Source organism: Fukomys damarensis, unplaced genomic scaffold (genome assembly GCF_012274545.1).
Source record: "Fukomys damarensis isolate Sample0158 unplaced genomic scaffold, DMR_v1.0_HiC HiC_scaffold_19, whole genome shotgun sequence".
Lineage (NCBI taxonomy): Eukaryota > Metazoa > Chordata > Mammalia > Rodentia > Bathyergidae > Fukomys > Fukomys damarensis.
This window is the reverse complement of record NW_022900931.1, coordinates 8546444-8563625: the sequence shown is the minus strand read 5'-3', so window position 1 is coordinate 8563625 and position 17182 is coordinate 8546444.

The following is a 17182-nucleotide window of genomic DNA, read 5'->3' as shown; positions in this document are numbered from 1 at the left end:
AATTTGTTCCTCCATATTGTTTGGACTATGGGGTGTCCTGCAATTTTGTAGAAATTTGAAAATAAAATTTTCTATGTCTGAAGAAAAGGCTAGTGGAATTTTGGTAGTATATTGACTCCATAGCTCACTCTGAGTAATACTGCCATGATAGTATTAAATATACCAACTCACAAATATGGATTTATTCCATTTTTTTAGTTTTTATTTGATTCACTCAATACATCTTATATGTTTCATTATACCAATATTCTATCTCTGTGGTTAAATTTAATCCTATTTGAATACTATAGTTAACAGAACTGCTTTCTTAATTTCTTTTTCAGATTGTTTGTGCCTGATATAGAAGAAACACAGCTCCTTTTTTGTATGTCGATCCTGTATCTGGCAACTTTTCTGAGTGACTGCTTGAATACTAGTGAATCCTACCAAATATTTAAAGAATTAAGACTAATGTTTTCTAACTTCCTGTTTATTAGTTCTAGTAATTTTTTGTGGATTTTGAGATTTTATATATTTGGGATGATATCTTCTATAAATAGAGATACCTTTACTTCTTCCTTTGCAATTTGTCTTTTATTTCTTTTTCTTGCCCAACTGCTCCAGCAAGAACTTTCATATAATGTTGAATTTCAGTAGGGAAAAAGAACATGCTTCTTTTGTTTTTTATCTCAGGCAGAAAACTTTTGGCCTTTTACCATTGAAAATGGTGTCAGCTGTGAGTTTTTCCTAAATGCTTTTTATCATGTTGAGGAAGTTCCATTCTATGCTGGGTTTTCTGGGATTTTTAAGTTATGAAAAGGTATCAGATTTTGTCTTTTTTTTCCATATCAATTGAGAAGATCATGTGATATCCCCCATTCTATTAATGTAGCATATATTATATTACATTTAAAATTTTTCTGATGTTGAATCACTCTTGCACTCCTGGTATGAGACCCAACTGGTCATGGTGTATAATCTTTCTAATTTGCTGTTAGATTCCAATTGGTAGTATTTTGCTGAGGCCTTTGCATTAATATTCATAGGGAATACTGATCTGATGTTTTCTTTTTTGTGGTTTCTTTCTCTGCTTTGGTATGAGAGTAATGCTGGCTTTGTAGGGTGAGGTTGAAAACATTCCCTCCTGGTTTTGGAAGTTAGAAAACATTAGTCTTAATTCTTTAAATATTTGGTAGGATTCTAGTATTCATGGAAGTTAGAAAACATTAGTCTTAATTCTTTAAATATTTGGTAGGATTCACTAGTATTCAAGCACTCACTCATTCTAGACTTTTTCATTTTTGTTAGTGAGATTTTATCATGATGTAATCTCTTTGCCTATTATACCCATGCTTGGATATTCTATTTTTTCTTGAACCAACTTTGGCAATATATGAATTTCTAGGAATTTGTCAATTTCTTTTTTTAATTTTTATTTTTATTAATACGTGTTTGCAGTACACAATGATTGTATTCTTTGCGGGAAGTTAGTACTTAGGATTAGTCTGTTTCATCTAGGAATCTAATTTGGTGGTATACAATTATTCTTATTATCCTCTTATGATTTTTAAATTTTGTTTGGTCAGTGGTAGTTTCCCTGCTTTCATTTGTGATTTTTGTTATTTGCATTTTCTCTGTTTTCCTTAGTAGGGTAAAGGTGGGTCAACTTTATTCTTTTTTTAATCCAAAAAACTATGTTTCAATTTTGTTGATTCTATTGTTTTTCTATTCTCTAATTCATCTCCATGTTTACATTTTATCTTTATTCTTTTACTCCATGTGCTAACTACAGGTTTATTTTGTTTTGCTGATTGTAATTCCTTAATATGTACATTAAGCTATTAATTTGAGATTTTTCTTTTAAATATGGGCATTCACAACTATAAAAACTATAAATTTCCCTTTGAGCATAGCTTTTGCTGTGTGCTAGTAAATACTTGTGTGTGGTTTGGTTTGGTTTTGTTTTTTGTACTGGGAATCGAACTCAGGACCTTGCACTTGCCAGGCAGGCACCAGTGCCACTGAGCTAATGCCCCAGCCCTAAATACTTGTGTTTTAAGAGCAAAGTTTAGTCAATTCATATTTACTACAACTGTGTATACATATTGTTATGGCTTGTGTCTAAATGTCCCCCCAAAGCCTCATGCGGTCATAGTTGGGATTTTTTCAGAGGTGGCTGAATCTAGAGTGTGTGATGCTGGGATGAAGGGAGTGTGATTACTAAATCAGCCCACCGATTGGTTTGGCGCCCACCCGAGGCCCGGTAGTCTGGATAGAAGGTGAAGGGGGCAGAAAGGAGCTGCTAAGATCCCTTGGACCTGCTGCTCGCTCTCGTTGCCTGCTTGCCATGGACTGTTTCTCCTCTGCGATGTCCCTCTGCCGCGTCACCCTACTTTGGAGCCAGCCAATTACGGACTGAAACCTCTACAAAGTAGACCTTTCCTCCTTTAACTTTGGGTTTCAAGTATTTTGTCTCAGTAACAAGAAAAGTAACTAAGACACATATGTATGGATTTATGACTATGTCTTATTTTTTATTTCTGCTCTTATTTTTTACTTTTGCTCTTTTTGGATTGTTTTGAATAGATAGTTTTCCCCTCAACTTTGTTTTTCCACTTTGCTGTTTAAAAGTTACACATTTCATTTTTCTGTTTGTTTGTTTTGAGACTAGGTCTTACTATGCAGTTCAGGCTGACTTTGAACTCACTATGTAGCCCAACCTGGCCTCAACCTCACAGTGATCCTCCTGCCTCAGCCTCCCAAGTTCTGGGATAACAGGCATGCACCACCACACCCAATTAGTTTACTTTTCATGTTTTATTCTCAGTGACTGCCTTAAAATTTATCACATACATTGTAATATTAACAAATACTTTGTCTTTAGTTACCTTACCTGTAACAAAAACTTAAATATACTGTGTCTTTTGCAAACTTTATATAATAAAAATGTCATATAATACATAAACAGAGAAATAGTATGGTGAGGCTCCATCTACCAATTATCTGGCTCCAATTATCTTCTTTTTTAATGCCACTGGGGGTGGAACCCAGGGCCTCAAACATACTAAGTCAGCCCTCTGCCACCGAGCCACACCCCAACCCATAAAAAATTTTTATGTTGACACAGGGTCTAAATTACCCAGGCTGGCCTCAAACTGTGACCCTCCTTCCTGTCTCAGCTTCCTGAGTAGCTGGGATTACAGGCAAAAGGGATCGTGCCTCACTTTCATTATGCATTTTTATTTCATAAGACTATTTTGTTTTTGTATCAACACTATCTTGTTATTACAGTACATGTTACTGGTATTTCATATGCGGTGCTTGTTCAAATTTTTTACATTATTCCAAATACATTTTTTCAGTTGTTTTTTCAGACCAGGATCCAAACAAAGGCCACACATTGCATTTTAACTCTCTCCTTTTGTTTTCATGCTGTTTATTTGTTGGCCAAATGGTTGTTTTTCTTTTCTTTTTTTGTACCAGGGATCAAACTTGGGACCTTGCACATGTGAGGCAGGCGGCGACACCACTGAGCTAAATCCCCAGCCCAAGATGGTCATTTTGTGGGTAGCCTGTCCCATATTCTGGGTGTCCTACATTGCTTCCAGGGGTGATTTTTAACTTATTCTTCCATTCCCTGTATTTCCCATTGACTGGTCTTTATGTTTATCTGTCTTATAGATTCAGGTTTAATTACTTGAGAAAGGACTTATCCTAAGTGATGGATGCTATGTACTTCTTGGGTCAGTATATAATTAGCATGTTAATGTTTGTTCTCACTTTTAGAAATGATAATTTCACAACTGGGACTGGTGATGTCAGTCTGATCCCTTCCTTAAGTTCCCCTCTCATTTTTCTCTTATTGGGCTCATCATTAACTGATGATAGTTAGTTGCCCTAATACTTAAAATTCAAATTATCCTAGGAGACTGAGACCAACTGGGCAACTTAACAAATTAATGAGACCTATCTCAAAAGAAAAACAATAAGATATAAAAGGCCTGGGCTGTAGCTCAGAGTGAAGGCCCTGGAGTCGATTCCCAGTACTGAAAAGAAAGAAAGAAAGAGACTAATTTCAGATCATGAAAATATATATCTACTTTTCTTCTAAGAAGATTTTTACACATTTAGCTTTTAGCCCATCTGCTTTACCATTCTTTCCATTGTCTTATTTTCTTTCTTTTTGCAGTGCTGGTGATTGAACCCAGGTCCTCACGCATGCTAAGCAAGTGTTTTACCATTGAGCTACTTCCTCAGCCTTTCCCATGGCCTTTTTATTACTTTTCCCATCTAAATCTTTTAAATCTGTTTCATATCATCTCCAAGCTCAAACAAAACTTCCAGAAACTGCCTACCTGCTCCCTGCAAGTCATCCAACTTTCCCCAATACCATGGATTTGTTTCTGACCAGTCTCACCCTGCACCCCCACCTGGTTCCTTCTTTTTGGTTTATGTAAAAGAAGCAGTGAGGCAGGAGACAGACAGACAGACTGACTGTCAGACAATGCAAACTGAACCAAACCGATTTGGTCCAGCCATCTCTCACCTTTGTGCCGGGATATAGGTAACTGCTAAAAGTTTGAAGTGGATGAAGACGTGTTACTTGCTTTCCCTACTCCAAATGCTGCCATATACAAACCTAGTCACTTAACCCAGGCATCACGTGTAACCGATGCAGTCCGGATCTCTCTGTCCTATTCATGTTCTAGCAGTCATCTTGCACAGAGGTAGATGTGATTCCTGTGGTTGGTGTTCGGTAAACAGCAATCATCCTCACCATTTCCATGATCCAAGCCCTTTTAGGGCTCGAGGATCCCACAGCACCCTTAGTGTAAGCCTTATGGGACTCGCTAGATTTCTCTAGCCCAGTTATACAAGGGTGTGGAGCATCTTAAAATAAACTGAAACATCTTTAATTTAAGCATTACAGCCTCTTACTAAGAGTCAGCATGCTAATTAACTATTGTTTATTTCATCAGTGAAAACTTATTTCTGACATTCAGTTTCCTAATTAGCAAGCCTGGGGTGTTGTTCTAGATATGATGGCAGCAATGGTCCCTAATGTAAGGGCAGAAGAGTGGACCACAACCGGGGACACACTGTCCACAACAGTGTCCAAGTGACCACAGGCTCTGTGATGGGCATTATAGAAGAAGTTCATCTGGGGCCAAGGATTTAGCTCAGTGGCACCACGCCTGCCTCACAAGCGTAAGGTCCTGAGTTTGATCCCCGGTACCAAAAAAAAAAGAAGAAGTTCATCTGAAAGTGTCCTTCTTTTGCCTCCATTCTTGAAAGATAGATTCAGTGGAAACACAACCCCCGACTGACATATTTTTTTTCTTTACATTGTTTCCTTTACATGGCTTCTGGTCTGCTGTTGGGATGTCAGTCATTGTCTCTCCAGCATAGCTGATCTGCTCCTCTCTCTGCTGGCTCTCCAGGCTCCTCTTGTCTTTGTTGCTCTATGGTGCCTCTGGCAAGCACAGATAAGACAAAAAGGACAATTCCCCAGCCCTGAATGAAAGCCTTGGGGCCTACAGGATTTTCACAGATGAAGACTGAGCCAACAACTCACTGTCTGAGATTTCTAATTATGCACTAAGTTGATAGCATGACAGAGGGCAGGGGATTTAGCTTAGTGGTGCCACCGCCTTCCTCACAAGCTCAAGGTCCTGAGTTCCATCCCCAGTACCAAAAAAAGATAGCATGGGAGAGAACCAGAGAGAATCACAACAACAAAGACACTTAGAACCCGGAGGACTGCAGATACTGAAATTGATGTATAACCTCAGTTTAGGATTCTGTATGAAACTATTTGTAAAACATTTAAAAACATAAAAGACATAATGATACAAAAAAGAATATCAATAGACTTTCAGTAATGAACAGGTAGATTTGAAAAAAAGAAAATGAATCTTCTTAACACACACTCACTAGAATCAGATATCCACTGGATGGAGTAAACCCTGGATCCGACATAGCTACAGAGAGAATTGGTGCATTGAAAGTGATAGCTGAGGAAATTCCTCACAATAAACACAGACAGACACGGGGATAAATAATCTGAAGGAGAAGTCAAGAGACACAGGGTGGGGGGCAGTGGAAGGACTTTTCAGAGTACCTGAAGGAAATACCTGAGAGTACTAAGGAGAAGGAACTTTGAGAAGATGGTAGGAGTAAATTTTTCAGAATGGGTGAAAAAGAGATGAATCTGTAGTCAAGAATCATAATGGAAGTATTTCACATTGGGTTCGGGTATAGAACAAAATCAAGACTTGTTTCACTGATGACAATAATAAAAAGTCCGAATAGAATAGAAATATGCATATCTTTATAAACAGGCCTAGCTCAGGAGCCCGATGAGCCAGGTCACACAGAGATGAGGTCCTTTATGGTGTTGTCAGGGCCGGTGGGCTGAAGGGAGGCCTGGTCGGGCAAAGTTCCCAGAAAAAAACATGCGTGGAGTAGACATTGCCAAGGGAGGAACCAAACTTTAATTTCCAGAACAGAGCTCATAGTACTTTTCATCAGCTTAGCTAAGACAAAACATTCTGCCCAACCTTGCAGGCTGTGTGGTGCACGCATGGTTGGTTATGCTGCCTCGTTATTATATAACAAAGCCCCATCGTGCACCTGTGCTAAATGATGGGATTTAGCTCACTGGTGCCACTGCCTGCCTCACAAGCACAAGGTCCTGAGTGGTATTAGGCATTGAACCCAGGGTCTTCACACTAACTATAGCCTCACCCTTTTAAAATTTTTAAATATTCAAATAGTGTCTTGATAAATTGCTCAGGCTGGGCTTGAACTTGCAATTCTCCTGCCTCAGCCTCCCAGAATGGTGGGATTACAAAGATGTGTCCTCTTGCCCATCTACAATTATTTTAAATGTGTTGAGAAGTCTTAAGCCCCAGCATACGCTTACCTTACTAATGTTCCCATGCATCTGAAAAGAAAAGTGTACACTGTAGTTCTGATGTGTAATGTTCTACAAAGGTCAATTAGATTAAGTTGATTTATAGTGTTGTTTAATCCAATATATCCATATTTATTTCCTGTAACATTTATTGAAAATAGCAGTTAAAATCTCCAATTCTAATTGTGTATTTTTTTTCCTGTTTTCCTTTTAGTTTTCTAATGTAGCTAGAACAATGCTTAGAGGAAAAGTCAGAACTTTACAATGCTGACATGAGAAAAAGAAAAAGATTTAAAATCAACAATCTAAGCTTCCATCTTTGGTTTGTTTATTTTCTGAAACAGGATCTTGCTATGTAGCCCAGACTGGCCTCAAACTCACAATGATCTTCCTGCCTCAGCCTCCCAAGGGCTGGGATTACAGGTGTGCGCCACCAGACCCAGTATTAAGCTTCCATTTTTATCATGTAGAAGAAAAAAAAAATTAAACCCAAAATATATAGAAGGAATGAAATAATAAAGATGAAGTAGAAATCTTCAAAGGAAATAAGGAAGCAAAATAGAAAGCTCTACAATGCTAAAAGTTGTTCTCTGAAGTAATAAAATTTATAAATCAAAATATAACATTGAAAAACAGCAGTGTGTTGTCAAGAAGGGGTGAGCATTAAGCCCCTTGAATTATTTGGGAGAAGGTAAAGATATTATTGAATTTCACACCTTGTTATTCGGATATCATGGCAAAACCTCAAAAATTATCACTAAAAAGAAAACAAACTGTATACATTACAAACAATAGAGGAAATAGCAAATATAAACAGGAATAAAAAATAGAAGTAAGGAAAATGAACAAATAGAAAACCTAACTGGTAAAAAACAACAAATAAAGAAATAAACATGATCCCAAAAAGTCCAATAAAGAAAAACAAAAAAGCATCCAAAACTGCAAAAAAAAAAAAAAGATTGTAGAAATAAGATAAAAAATAGCAAATATACTAAACAACACTTTATGGGCAAAGTAAATAACCATCTAGCATTTTAATAGTGGTGTTAAAAATAAAATAACACGAGGGCTAGGGATTTAGCTCAGTGGTGCTGCCACCTACCTTGCAAGTGCAAGGTCCCAAATTCAATCCCTGGTACCAAATAAATAAAATAACACAGGAAGCTTGAAAAAAAGATGAAAAAAGATCTGTAAAAGTTATTTTAATGATGTTAATATTGGATAAAATATTCCTTGAAGAAAACTCATTGCTAATGACAGAGCAGGTAGCTACATGATAAAATATTTAATTTGCTAGGAAGATAAACCAATAAAAAACTTGTACGCATTATATAATAAATCCTTAAATCGAATAAAGCCAAAATCAAAAGAAAAAAGCAAACAAACAAGGAAAACAAACACTGTCAGAACTTGACAACAGGGTGTCATGACGAGTACCTGCAGTCCCAGCTACTCGAGGAGGCTGAGGCAGGAAGGAGGCCAGGAGTTTGAGATCAAGTCAAGTCATATAGAGAAACTCTACGTCAAAAGAATTTGATAAGCTGGGTGTGGTGGTGCACACCTGTAATTCCAGTACTCAGGAGGCTGAGGCAGGAGGATCACAAGTTTCAGCCCTGGGAAACAAAGTGAGACTCTTGTCTCAAAATAAAAAAGGCCAGAGATGTAGCACAGTGCACAGGCTTTGAGTTCCATCTCCAGTAGTGAAAAACACAAAAACAGACCCAAAATAGGCCCAGCATCACCAAAGAAATCCTGAGCAAAAAGAACAAGCCTGGAGGCATCGCAGCACCAGAGCTCAAGTCATCTTGGTGAAAAAAGCAGTGTGGCCCTCGCACAAGACAGTTGTACAGACCAGTGGAATAAAGTCACGCATCTGCAGCCATCTGATTTTTGACAAAGGAGCCAAAAATATGTTGGCAAAAAACAGCCTCTTTCACGTGGGATGCTAGGAAAACTAGATATCCACTTGTAGAAGATGGACACGAGATCTCTATCTCTCACCCTGTACCCAAATCAAATCAAAGACCTAGATATGAAAACAGAAACTTTGAAACTGCTGGAAGGCGACGCAGAGAAAACACTTGAAGCCCTGGCTACAGGCAAGGATGTCCTGAACGGAACTGCAACAGCACAGGAAGTGCTAGCCAGATCCACAGATGGGATTGCATCAAATTAAAAAGCTTCTGCACAGCAAGGAAAGCAACTAAGAGAGCGGAGAGACAGTCTACAGGATGGGAGAATGTCTTTGCTAGCTATTCCTCTGGTAGTGGGAAAATATCCAGAAAATATTTTAAAACCTAAAAAATTAACCTCCAAAAAAACAACAAATGACTCGATCAGTACATGGGCAAAGTAGCTGAATAGACACTTCTCAAAAGAACACGAACGGCCAATAAGATAATTTACTAGTAGCAACTCGAGAAAATGTAGAAAACATGACCAGTCCCATAGCCATTATATGCATTGAATGAGTGTGATCTGGTCAGGAAATAAAAACCACACCGGCTATTTGAGCAGAGAGACTGTGATACAAAGAACTGTTCTCTAGGTGTAAAAACATTAACTAGGTAACTGAACGGTTAAAAAAAAAAAAGATAACCCTGAGATCTGAAGGTGGTGACTCCAGGATGTGGCTCCCACTTCTAGGGATGCAGGTGAAAGGGAAGAGGTGAGGCTCACTACAACTTAGTGACAGAGGAGGAGACGCCCACCCACAAGAGGGGACACTGGCAGGCTCGTGAGGTGACCTCAGCTCGGAGGACAGCAAGGGACGGGGCTGGAACCTCGATTCTGGGGAGGAAGGTGCAGCCTGGTGCCCGCTCGCTGGAGTCCTCAGGGAGACCAGGTCTGCACGCATGGGGAGACTACAAATGATTCAGCTGTCACTGCCGGTGACGTGCTGCGGCAGGTGACCTGCTGCTCCTGCAGGAAATGCAAGAGACAAGAGTCAGATGGGGAGCAGATGAAGAGAAGCCAGTCCTTCCTTCCTCTCCCAGCCCCTTGTCATTTTCCTAACAGCCTCTAATGACCGGGTCTCCCTGGCAGCTGGCAGGACTGCCACACGTTGTGGTGTCTCCGCCCCAGGGTCACAAGGCAGAGCGCAGAAGGGGTTGGGAGTTGGAGGTTGAGAAACAGCAGCTTAGTAAGTGATAGCGCCCGCCTCAGTGGCTTCTCACCATTCCTGCTCCCACGTCTGACTCCTTTACAAGGAAATCACGCTGGGCTTGCCGTTCACAGCGCATGCGCAACTGTGCTTCCTGGCAAGAGAAGGCGTTCGCAGCCTCGCCCCAAAGTGAGCAGATATGGAATCCCGAGGGGTGGCGTCGTCGGGGGTCAATGTTAGTAACTCCTCAGATCCATCACAGCGCGTCTGAAGGTTCTGTTACCTGGGGTCAGCTTCAGCTCAAGCAGTTACTTCCTCATGCCCGACTTTTCACCTGTCTAAATGTTTTGTTACCTAACCGCTAAAGCGGAAGGTTCACTTCCCACAAAACCCACGCAAGATCCTAAAAGGAAAGAGGAGAGAGGAGAAACTGCCACACACAGAGCAAAGCAAGGAAGGGAGAATTCGGGACTTTTGCTTCTCAATTTTTTAAGTTCAGACATAATGTTCGTACATTTTAGGAGGTACATTGTGATCATTTTATGCATCTATACAACATCCAGTAATCAAGCCAGGATGATAACATCTGTAGCTCTTCAAACCTCAGTCATCTTTATGTGTTGGGAATTTGGGACTCTTCCAGCTATTCTGAGATATAGTGTTTGAACCTCTTGTTGCCCTACTGTGCTAAAGAGCCAGCAGCAACTTTCCTTCCTAGCTGTGCTCTGATGCCCTTACTGAATTACTTTCTGTCCCCTGCCCTGGTATTTTTGTCTCTGTAACTGGGTCGTGTGGCTGTAGCCACATTTTTAACTCCTTCTTCCACTCCTCACTTTACATTTTTGCTCTCAACTTCCTAGGGTCTTTACCTGATCTGGTGACCTAAATCTTCATTCCTAAATGCTCTGAATTCTTAGTGGTCCTAGCTGTTTTTTGCGGTGTTTTGTTTTGTTTTGTTTTGTTTCTGTACTGGGGATCTTTCTGTGGTCCTTGTGCTTGTGAGGCAAGTGGTGGAACCACTGAGCTCAATCCTCGGCCCCTGGCTTCTTTATTGCTACAGTTTTCTATTCATTTTTATGACTGAACATGGAGTTACAAAGGGACATCCTAGACCTCCACTATGGAGCAAAACCTTGTTTCTCAGACCCAAGACCAGTCACCCTCTTGTTCTTCTCTTGGTTCTGAGACCTGAAGACCCATGGGCTGGTAGTAGCTCTGACCTCCCATTCTGTATTGCTGAGGAACCAGCATTCCTGTCTTGAAAACTATAAACTCCAAACCCACAAAGATCAGAGCCACAGGGCTGGAAAGCAGATTTACTCTTCAGTAAGCAGGCTGAGAGGCACCATACACAAGAAGCCACCCTTAACTTCTATCAGCTACTTCCTGGACTCTCATATTCTGGTGGTGGGAGAGAAATCGCTATGTATTGGTTTGTGACCCAAATCACAAACCTGATCCTGTGCAGCAAGAACCCATCCTTTCTAGTTCTCTCTGCCTGGAATCCTGGAAGGAGTTCTCTGTAGAATTTGTGCATCCTAGCAGCGATCTGGGATGCTCAGGTGGGGCTTGAAGACAAAGAGAGGTAAGACCTGAGGCTATGAGAAGGAAAGAGGATTGTAGAGAGAAAGAAGGATGGCCCAGACTTTGTAATATTCATGGCCTGGAGAAACGAGGCAGGAGAGAAAAGAAATGTCCATTGAGGAGCTTTTCTAGAAGGCCAGAAGGGCTGTGCATTGCTCTAAAAGCAGGGCTCAAGGAGGGAGTGTCAGCACTTCTAGGTGCCACAGACAGGCCAGCAGGGGAGTCACCCCTACTTAGATCTAGACTTCCCTCACGTTTCTTCTCCTTGAATCCCTGCTCCTGGATGTCTTTGGCTGGCCGTAGAAGGGTTAAAGCATAAGGGCACTGTGTGCCTTGGCTTCCATTTCTGTCTCCTCTCTTCAGAAGCGAGCAGTTGGATCTCTCCCTTCGCCACTTGTGGGAATAACAGAATGTGCTCCTGGGCACTTCCAGTTCTACAACCCATCTTCCAGCTCTGATTGGAGTGGGCGGGTGAAGGGATGGTCACAGTTCACAATATGAACTGTGATGAAAACCCAGTTACTCCAGCAGCAGAAGCCAGATCTTTGAAAAGCAGAGGCCTCTGCCCTCGGAATGGCTTTGGCTTAAGGTTAGTAGTTCTTGGGCTAGTAGGATTTGCCACCTGTCGCAGGCATGAGGGAGACTCTTGGGAGCTGTTCGTGGTCCTGAACCGTGGCTACTCGTCTCTGTGGCGCCATCCATCTACCTCCTACTGGAGCAGTGGAGACTCCTGTCCCACCCTTCCTAGACATTAGAAATCAAATCAGATAGAGAGAAGAAGGAAAGACAAAATGAGTCCTCTGGAGACTGCCGCCAAGACATCTCCAGGGAGAAGAAACTGAGACTTCGCTTTGGGTCACCATTACAAAGTTTTACAGTGGCCAGGATCACTGAGAAATTGGGAAGTACACGACCCCACTACACCGCTTCCATCTGGGGAAGTTTATAGAAGGGGACTGAAAATTCCCACACTGCAGTGTTCGTATTGGGTTCCCTTGCTGGCGTGTATGGTAGGTGTTCAAGACTGTCCTCGGAACTGATGGAATATTGAGTGTAAGTTTTGTTTTCATCCCTGACTGCAAGGAGGACCAAAGGGTTAACATGTGAAGTCCAGCTGCTTTCAAGCATTTCCTTGAAAGGGTTCTTTAATTTAATCCATGTGGGAGATTTATCATAAATTTTCCAATCAGGAATGAGGCTTTTAGACATGAGTCCTCTGAGTGAGACTTCATGGCTCCTGTGCGGTGAATCTGAGGCTCAAATCCAGGCCTTGCTGACCCCAAAGGCCATGTCTTTTATCCTCATCTCACTGGGCACCCCCTTCTATGTAAGAAAAAAAGCACAAGTTCCTCAAGGGCAAAGTGGGTTTGCAATTCATATGCTAATGTCTGGGGGTCACAACAAAGGGTTAGAGAGTGGATTTTGTGTCAGTAACAATTGCTGGTCAGGATGTGGAGCCAGAAGCTTAGGACTAGGGCTAGGGAGGTGGAAGAAGGTGGGCTCAAACCTCAGCAGGGCCCAGGGTCCTCCCCTGTCACAAGGCCTCATTCACAGTCAAGGTTCTGACAGCAAAAGTAATGAATGATTTTCAGAAATAGGAGAAACCATTAGGGAAGCCAATAAAGATACACCTGATCTGGCAGGGGAACAAGAAAGAGTTCAGGTGCTGGGCTGGGAGCTACAGGCAGGTGTTTCCTTCAGCACCTGGGTGACTCAGCTTGGCAGCCATTCAGACTTCGATTAGGACCCAAAGGTGGAGCCAGCTCCGGTCCATGTCAATCAGCTATCTCCTTACATCAACAGGCACGGAGCTTTTCCTGATTCTATTTGGTCTGCCTGGGTGTTGTTTACTCACTGGTAAAACCGCTATGAACTGTGGGGTACATTTAGAGGATGTCTTCCAAAGGATATGTAAGCAGCCTTTAAGGTGTTTACTGAGCCAGTGTCTCTTCACTTCCATTCCTTTGCAGGCTTCCATGCTAATTGGACCAGGAGGATCCCTCATGCAAGCTATACCACTGATCACATCATGGGAATTTGGAACACTGCAGATTATCAATTTGCAGTTTAAAAAAAAAAAAAAGAGTAGAGTTCCATCAACAATTTTAAATTAAAAGATAAAACATTTTAAATGTTGATAGTTGTTTCACGTCAGTGAGAAGACCTACCTCCCTTCCGCTTTCCCATTTCTTTCCTTCTTCCTTTTACCATCTTTCCTTCCTTCCTAGAACAGGGGTGGGGCAATTAGTAGGCTCCCCCTTCAGATAGACTGTGATTGGTTCCAAGTGGACATGTGACCCAAGGCAGGCCAATCAGTGTGAAGCTCAGGGCTTTTCCTGGGAATTCTGGGATCCAGCTCCTCTCCTTCGGTCTGGATGGTGGGGGAGGGGTGCTGTGTGGCTTGGCACTGCTGCTAGCATTTTTCCACCACAAGAGAAGCTGGTTTGAAAAGCAGCCAACACAAGGAGAAAGACAGAGCCAAGGCACCTGCAACGAGCCGGAGCCAGAGCTCTGACATCACAAATGCCCTAATTAGTTCCATTTACTGTTTAATCCATTTGGATTGGGTTCCTGTCATCCCTGACTGAAATACATTGGCCTGCATGCTACCTGTTTTTTTCTCACAGTGTGCAGAGAAGATGTGCATTAAACTCAGCCGGCATTAGACATCATTCTTGTTATTATTATTTCATTTAACCCTGAATCAAGGCTCTGGTTTTGCTGATGAGTAACTCTTTTCTATGAGTAGAGCCACATGGGGAACAACCTCCTTTATTCAGAGCAAAGCCCTTCCTCACGAAGTCACGGTGCTTTCGACTCTGGCTTGGATCCAAAGCACCATTTCTAGCCCATGACTCACACTGTAAATAATCTATAAGTGAAAAGCCTCTTATCGTTCTTTGGCAGGAAAAACAAGAGGGCAGGCCAAGCAGTATTTTCCTTCTTGTTTGAACCTCACATGAGCCAAAGGCTGCTTTCTGTTCTGCACATGAGCAGTTTTGCCTTGCTCAAAAGCAAAGCTTTCGCTCGGGTGTGGATGCACTAGTAATTGCTTTTCTGCTTTGTACGTTCTCAATACTGTGCAGAGCCCAGTCGCACGATCTGATACGGATGCTTTGTTCATGTCTCCTTGGCTTTCTTTCCAAGCAGTTTTTATCATCGTCTTTGCAGCTCGTTCTCCAGCATCTTGGCAATGGTGGGACAGACTTTTACCTGCATTTGCTAAGAGGAAAACAAGTTCTGTAGCATTCATCCCCTCTGCCCTTTTGGTTACAAGCATAATCAGTCTTCCATTAGAAAGCCTTATTTTGTGTGTGGGCTGAGAAAACCAGATTGGCTGCTTTTTTGAAGGAAACAGAAAATGTTTTTATGGCTCTAGACTTCTATTTATCAAGGTTTTAATTTTAACAGTAACATTCTGACCAGGGGCAAAAGGATTGCTTGTCCAATAAATGAGAAATTTCAGCATTCCTCATTGAACATACAACTTTTTTTTATGGCTGCATGTGTAAAATCATTGCCTAAAGGTTTGTTTGTTTGTTTTAGAATATGTGGGTTTGTATTTCGTAGTTACACTGGAGGACTATTTATTCATTATGTTTACAGTGCTCTTTTGAAGATTTATGTGGCCATTTTCATTTTTACATTTAGTATAACCTCTTTGGAGCCACCAATCCATTTTTGTGAATTAGGGCTGTAATACAACAGGATAATAGCCACAAATTTTCAGATATAAAACACAAACTGTAACTTGTGAATGAGAAGCACTGTGTCAGTCTGATTCTTGTTGCTTTCTGGAGAATATAGCTCTTCTAATTGGTGGCTCTTAAGCTTCTATTTTTTTCATGGTGTTTTGAGATTTTGCCATGGTATTTTGATGAGCTTGTATGGGTAGGTAGGGGGAGAGGTAGAAGCACATCGCAAAAGCAGGAAAATCTTTGAAAGCTGTAGCAGGATTTCAGACTGTGAATACTCTGTCTAAAGTCTCTTGCCCTCAACTCTAAACTCTTTAAAGAAGCTGTCTGCTTTTTTGCTGGCCAGGAGGTGGCTTGTAGGCAAGGAGCACACCTGGAAGACTGTGTCCTTTGTGCTTATGTCTACACCCGTGCTGAGTTTGGACTCGGACACCAACTCCTGCATCTCCTTAAGTGGAGATAGGATAGAAAAATAACCTAGGTATAATCATAAATATGGCTTCTTTCCAATAAGTGCATCTCTTTCTTTTACTGTAACTTGTTTAATGGCTCAGACCTTCACAAAGAAGTTGACTGAGCTTTTTGACAAAAGGATGGGCTAGCCCTAGGGGCTGCTTGCCAACATTCCTGTTCACCCTCTTTGGGCGCATGGTGGAATCACATCTTTCTACACCCTTAAGGAGAGGTATGAACATGTGACTTGCTTTAGCCAATGAAATGTGAGCAAAGTGACATCACTTCCTCCCAGAAGCTTTAAGAGCCAGAGCGTGCTGTATCCCTGTGTGGTGCTGAGCAATGTTCATTGATCCAGATGAGGACTCTGAGTGGAGCTGCATCCCTTAGTGAGGCTAAAGAACATAACCTCTTTCCCCAATTCCCCAATAACATAAGCAAAAAAACAAATGCTTCATTGATTTAACGCCCCCCCCCCGAGATCTTGGCAGGTCTTTGTTTTCCCAGCATAATTTACCCTCTTCTGACCCAAACAGCTGAACATGCAAATCAGAAAAGAACTCTATCTGCCATATTCCCTTCCTGAAATTCTGCCCCCACTGGCACCCAGCAGCAGCCCACCCTCTTCTCTTCCTCATCTCTCCAAGCTCCTCTCTCCCAGGCACTTATGTACTAAATCCCCAAGCTTTTATTACCCTAGATGCCATACAGTTAGTTTTCTCTTTGCTAATAACACATCCAAACTTAGGAATAGTTTTTGTATTGGTATGATTTTCAAGAAGTAAAAGTACTCCCACTGCATTCTTTCAAAGCTCGAGCTGGTATTGGGTCTAAGGTCTGCAAGTGGTAATTAGAAAGCAAAGGTCGATTCACTGTCTAGAGGTTTAGAGGGTCTCTGTCTGGTGTTGGGTGTTGGGCTGTGAATGGAGGCTTCGGCTGGTAACTTTGGCAGGCGACTGGGGCAGTCCCACCTCATCTGAGCACCCCCTGCTGGCAGCAGCTGCAGCAGCGGGTATAGCAGGAACCTAGCTCAGGGCTGAGTTTGGTGGAGCAAGACAGGGGAGTCAACCTTGGGAAGTCAGGCCTGCAACTGCCCAGCTGGAGTGGATGGAGCTGCAGCACCCACCTTCTCACCCCCAAACTGCGGAATGGGGGACACTTACGGAGCAGCTGGAGTCAGGGACAGTGAGGGAGACTCCTGGGCAGAGTGGAGCAGAACCAAGCTGGAAAGCGAGACGATGCGTGTTCATGTGTCCTGTCCGCAGCCCAGCTGTCGCAGGGCAGTGGAGTAGGTTGTTGAGAGATCAAAGAAACTACCCAGAAGGTTACTGAGTCTTACTAGCAGGAAGGGTCCATGGGAAGAACATGAGAGTCCAACAACTACTTGGAATGTCCACTGGTGACAGGCTGAACAAGTAGCACCTCTGTCCTTTATGGTGTTTTTCTAAAAAG